The sequence below is a fragment of the Mus musculus genome, chromosome X, assembly GCF_000001635.26.
Source record: "Mus musculus strain C57BL/6J chromosome X, GRCm38.p6 C57BL/6J".
Classification (NCBI taxonomy): Eukaryota; Metazoa; Chordata; class Mammalia; order Rodentia; family Muridae; genus Mus; species Mus musculus.
The window spans coordinates 134,052,902-134,059,175 of record NC_000086.7 but is presented as its reverse complement, the minus strand read 5'-3'; the positions used below and the strand labels follow the sequence as shown (position 1 = coordinate 134,059,175).

The 6,274-nt window shown below is 44.7% G+C and overlaps 1 pseudogene; it reads left to right on the top strand.

Moving 5' to 3' along the window:
• The first annotated feature begins 4,702 nt into the window (after positions 1 to 4,702).
• Gm7841 lies at positions 4,703 to 5,561 on the top strand (annotated as a pseudogene).
• Positions 5,562 to 6,274: the final 713 nt, after the last annotated feature.

Here is a 6,274-nt window from a genome sequence, read left to right as displayed (position 1 = left end):
GGCTGCAGGAAAAGGCGGAGGCTCAGGAGAAGCGGCGTGAGCGGCGTGCCGCGGGGCGGGGCCAGGCCCGAGACGACGTCATAAGGGGGTGGGGCTAGGCTAATGTGACGCCTTGGAGCCTGCAGTAAGAAGCCATTCTTGCAGAAGGTCGCTTTTCGCTGGCGCCCACCCAAGCAATTACAAACATTAACTCCGCGAGCTGGATATGTGGTTCATTTGTAGAAGGCTTACATAGATAGCATGTATGAGGTCCTAGATTAAATCTCCAGCAAAACACATCCCATATTAGAGGAATAGAACACACACACACACACACACACACACACACACTTTATGGAACATGTCTCAAGATGTAATTCTGGTAAAGAAAGGAAATTCCATTTAAAATCACTATGTGACTGATAGAATACCTTAGATAATAGAATTATCCAAAGCCAGATATTTGCAGCTCTGTAAGAAGCACAGTATCAGAGTTTTCATGAGTCACAGTTCGGAGTGGTGAATTTTCGCTAAATGAATATGTAATGGCGACGTAGGTTCCTCACCTAATGCTTTCAAAATCTCATCTAGACGAAGTATTTGCTTGGGTACTTAACTATGAATAGCGGTTTTCTTGGACCTCCACTCCAATCTAGAGAGTGAGATTTACACAGTAAACTGGAGAGTCATTTTTCAACGAGTGCCTCTGGTGGTTCTCAGGGCTATGCAATCTGGGAAATATAGTTAAATGAAGTAGTTTTAGGACAGCCTTTGGTAGAGCCATACCGTCTTTTTTATCCGCACATTGTTAAGTAATAGCTGCACAGCTCTTTCCCTTGTGAGGGAGGACATTTGGAACTATACTGGAGTGGTTTTGGTTTCTGGATGCCGAGTGACACACCACTACTGGAAGAAGAGCCCGAAAAAGCAAACATACTCTCACGTGCAGGGCTCTGCTCCAGGGAACCCCTCCCTCACTCCATCAGTGCCGATCTTTCTGTGAGAAACACATTGTATGAGCTCTACTGGAGAAAGCAGACATTGGCTCTAAGAGCCATGCTGTGCGTGCTCAGGTGCAAGCATAACTTCTATGGCTTCTATGGCTCTCTCCCAACTAGGCAGCTAATTCTGATACAAGCTGACATTTGTATTTGCTCCACGTTCTAGTTTTTGTGGGCGGCACTGAGGTTCTTGTGCTCACAACTAAGCCCTAGGAGAAGCAGGAATAGCAAACACACAGAGTTGGCTCATCAAGGGGAGAGATGTATAACCTGGTTTTGCCCAGAAGGCTGGGAGTGGACATGGTTAACAGCCTGGTGACTTTTGCACTGTGGGACTCAGACCACCCTGAATCTTCCCCCAGAGCCTTACTCTGAGCTTGCTTTCCTTGGTCAATCTATAAAACCCATCTTTGTGGAAGATGTTGCATGTACTTTACAAAGAGTTTCAATGTAGTAAAGTCCTTAGCTTTGTTTTGCACATGGGATTTGAAATATTTATCACTAGGGGAAAAAGTCACCAAATTGTGCTGTTATTTTATGTCTAAAAGAAAGTGCCTGATGTCAGACTCTCAAAGTTTGAACCAACACCAGCTAGTTAGTTGTGTTGAACCTTCTTGCCTCCTGGGGATCATTACTCTGCTGGCCATGGTAGTTGCAGACACCCCCCCCCACACACACACACACACCATAAACTTTTCATCACTGTTCGATGCATTTCCACGGAACAATAGTTTACAACGATGTTCATTCGTTCACAGTTTTGTGGGTCGAAAGTCTGAGTGCATATGGCTGGGTTCTCAGTTTAGTTTTTTTTTTTTTTTTTTTTTTTTTTTTTTTACAATGATGAAATTAATGTGCTGGGCATTACGTGGGTTGCCTATGAGAGACAACCAGCTTTCAAGCTCACTTTATGGTCAGCAAAACTTGTTTCTCTGTGGTCGTCGACTGGTTCTTGTTTCCTTGCTCTCTATTGCTCTCTATTGGGATTTTGGCTTCAGCTCTTGGCTGCAAAAGCTTCTCTCAAGGCATGAGCCAGCTTTGGAGTGAAGAGACTTTTCCCAGGAAGATGCAGCATACTTGTCTGACTCACTTGGAAAGGACAGGCAGTTAGTTGGTCTAAACTGCTTCCAGGCAGTTTGGCTGCTTTCTGTTTCTGCCAGGCAGTTAGTTGGTCTGGTCTCAGAGTCTCCCTTGCAACCTGGCTTATTATCTGAAAGTCTTTTTTTTTTTTCTTTGCCTTGTCTGAAAAGGTTGCAGCATCTTGGTCTGTTTACTCTTTGGAAGAAGGGACCTAGGGAATCTAGTCAGTTCCAGGGATTTCTGAAGCTATTTGGAGCTGTTTGCCTTCCTGTTTACAGAGCTTCCTTGCAGGATAGAGTGTTTCAGTCTCAGAGGAAAGGGCTTCACAACACCAGCAATGGCCCAATGGAAACTTGAACTTGGCATCTCAATTCTGTAATCAGCTGGAGACCATTCTGCTTGGATAGGGTCTTTGTGTCCTGGGTAGGCGCACCTAGATGGTTTCTCTGTATTAAGATCAACTTATGTGGGGGCTGGAGAAATGATTGAAGGGTTAAGAGCACTTGCTGTTCTTCCAGAGAACACAGGTTCCATTTCAACACCCACAGAGCAGCTCAAAACAGCCTGGAGTTCCAGTCCAGGGGATCGCATGTCCTTTCCTGCCCTCCGTGAATGCATGTGATATACAAACATCCATGCAAACAAACACTTATACACATAAAACAAAAATAAATAATAAAATTTTGTAGAAAGATCATCTACTATTGTGCAACAAATTAGAATCATGAAAGTAAAATCCATTGTGATCATGCGAGGCCTTAAGATTTAGCAGGCAGATACAAGGCACTGGAGGAAGAAAACAACCTTAGGATCCATGTTAGACAACTGCTTCATGTGCCCATTTTATAGATAGGCAGTTCTTTCTCGTGCAAGAAATTATCTAAATGCCGTTTTTACTCCCTTATAATGTAATTGAGAAATTTTAGATGGCTCAATATGTTTTATTACCACTTGGGGAAAATAATACAAACGTGTATGATCTTTTGATGGTGAGTCGATAGCTCATAGATTAAAAATCACCAAGAAAAGATTGAGGCAGTCAGAATTTGTTCTGCACCACCAACCATCCGTGGAAAATGTACCATATGCAGTATCACAATGTTGGGTTCAGGGTAGAAGCCGAGAAAAACTCACTTCAGATATGGAAGCTTAAAAAACGAAAGCCTTATTGTCTAAGTGCTCATGGAGGCAGCCTGTACAGGATCTGAACTGCATTCCCGAAGGGAGATTGTACAACATTTTTAAAGGATGAGAACACAAAGCAAGAGGCACTGGGGGAGGGTGGGAGGGGGGGGCGTGCTGCAGTGTTATCCAAATATATCTTGATAGTATTGGGTTGAGCAAGGGAGTACGGGTTGGAGACTGGGCCTTATCTAGGGTATATGGCTTCAAGGGGCTTAACTCATTCTCTTAGACTTTAGGTCCAGAGTTCAGAGTGATAAGAAGACAAAGGAGTGGGTCAGCTGCATGTAGTGGGTTAGGGCATGACAGGCAATTGGTTATATATTTTTGTAACTTATGCACCTTGGTTTAGGTAACCGCAATTTCTATATTCTTTACCAGTTAACAGACAATTAAAATATTTGGAAAACTGGGATAGGTGTTTATTCCTAGGCCTGGGAACATGAACTACACCAGTGTGATGAAGATGTTGTCCTTAAGATGGCTGTACTCAAACAGCTGTCTCTTTACAAATTATCCCTTAAATATCTGGTATCATACAACAGTTCACAACAGATGCTGTTCAGCAACAGGGAAGTCCCCAGATCCGCTAGGGCCTGGAACTTTGAATTTAGTTTCACCCTATGGTTAAATGGAGCCTTTAAACAAAATGGTATTCCTCAGAATAAGTCTTTTGCTTGTTCCCAACAACATCAGCAGCTACACCGTCTCTAGTAGTTATCCAAAAGAAGGTGTGTGCAAGGGGTGCATCCAAAATGCTTTCTCTTTTTTTCCTTGGATTTCATGCATAGGCTGTGACTTACTCTTGGCACAGTGCTTGCCTATGGAGAATCTTCTCATCATTGACATACTTCCTGTGTGACATTCCTTTCGTCATCCATTTTTACCAAAGCGAAGACACAAAACGGAGTGTCTGGTCCTTTTGCAGCTGCTATGATTAAGGGCTAAAATAACAAAAATATGGATGTGATAGTAAGAAGTAGGAAAATACTAACAAAAAATACTAATATATAAATGGAGTCAAATATATAAGATGATTGTTACTTAGGAACTTTAAGTAGATAGAAAATACCCCTAACAGAGAATCAAAGAATTTAAGAATTGTGGTAGTTTGAATGAAAATGTCGCCCATGAGCTCTTTTGTTTGAATTCTTGCTCCTTAGTTGTTGAAACTGTTTGGATAGGTTTAGGAGGTATGGACTTACAGGAGGAAATATGCCACTGGGGATAAGCTTTGAGGTTTCAAAATTCTCATGCTTCCTGCTTGTTGCCTGCTGTCTCTACACCACCATCATGGCTTCTAAACCTTTGGAACTGTTAGCCCGCATAAACTCTCCCTTCTATAACTTGCCTTGGTCATGATGTTGCCTTGGTCATGATGTTTTAGCACAGCAATACAAAAGTAACTAATATAGGTACTTGTAAGTAAGGTTTTTGGAATTAAAATGTTGTAAGAAGGGGGAATTCATGTGGAGGTCAGAGAGAGAGCAGGTGTGAGTGGAAGCAACAGAAGGAGTCATGGCTGCCAAAGTGTTTGAGTCCATTGGAAAGTTCGGCCTGGGGTTAGCAGTTGCAGGAGGCATGGTGAACTCTGCTTTGTATAATGTGGATGCTGGGCACAGAGCTGTCATCTTTGACCAATTCCATGGCATACAGGTCACTGTGATAGGGGAAGTGACTCACTTCTTCATCCCTTGGGTACCAAAGCCAATTATCTTTGACTGTCACTCTCGACCACAGAAGGTACCTGTTGTCGTTGGGAGCAGACTTGCAGATCGTCAACATCACACTGCGCATCCTCTTCTGGCTGGTGGCCAGGCACCTTCCTCATATCTACACCAACATTGGCGAGGACTATGATGAGCAGGTGCTGCCGTCTATCACCACAGAGATCCTCAAGTCGGTGGTGGGTCGATTCGATGCTGGAGAGTTGGTGACCTAGAGAGCTGGTCTCCAGACAGGTGAGCGATGGCCTCACAGAGCGAGCAGCAACATCCTGGGTGATGTGTCCCCCTGACACATCTGACCTTCAGGAAAGAGTTCACAGAGAAAGTAGAAGCCAAACAAGTGGCTCAGCAGAAAGCAGAGAGAGCCAGATTTGTGGTGGAAAAGGCTGAGCGCACCAGAAGGCAGCCATCATCTCTGCTGAGGGTGACTCCAAGGCAGCTGAGTTGATCACTAACTTGCTGGTCACAGCAGGTGCTGGCCTGATTGGGCTGTGAAAGCTGGAAGCTGCTGAGGACATTGCATACCAGCTCTCCCTCTCTCATCTCCTACCTGCCAGCGGGGCACTCTGTGCTCCTCCAGCTTCCCCAGTGAAGCCAGCTGGGCCACGGCCTCCATCATTCTAAATTCCTTTTGCCCCTAGACCCAGAAATCACTGTGAAATTTAATCATTGGCTTAAAGTGAAGGAAATAAAGGTAAAGTCACTTCAGATCTCTAATTATCAAACGAAGCTTTTGTTGTTACACTTTTTACCCTCTTTCATATCCAAATTGCCAAGGGCCTAGGCAGACTGGCCTTTCACCCGAGGTGTGGGCAGTTTGCAGAAGAAAGACCGGGCAGCTTGTGCGGTGGATGGGGAGCCTGCTGGCATCCTGGAGCCTCCGTTCTGCCATGTATTGAACATTTTAAGACAGTAGCCCACACACTTGAACCAAAAGGCAAGCTCTCAAGTTTTTTCCAGCCATATGAACCTGGACAGATGCAGCTGGGGAGGGCCAGAGGAAGAGGTCTATCTCAACTGTAAGGCCTATTCCCTCTTAACCATGACCAGCGGAAGTAGGTGTGTGCGTGGAGTGAAGAATCTGCCCATCAACGTGGGTGGGCCTAATATTACTGTCCCCACCAAAGTCCTAAAACCTGGATGGACTTGGACGGGACAAGAGGTCTGGACTGAGATGTGATTCCCATGAAAACTTCCTCTTCACCCCCCCATCCCCCAACATCGGTCCACTCAAATACCTAATGGGATTCCAATGTGAAGGATTGCATCCTGCTGGAGCTGAGCACACCTGCCTTCCTGCTCCCT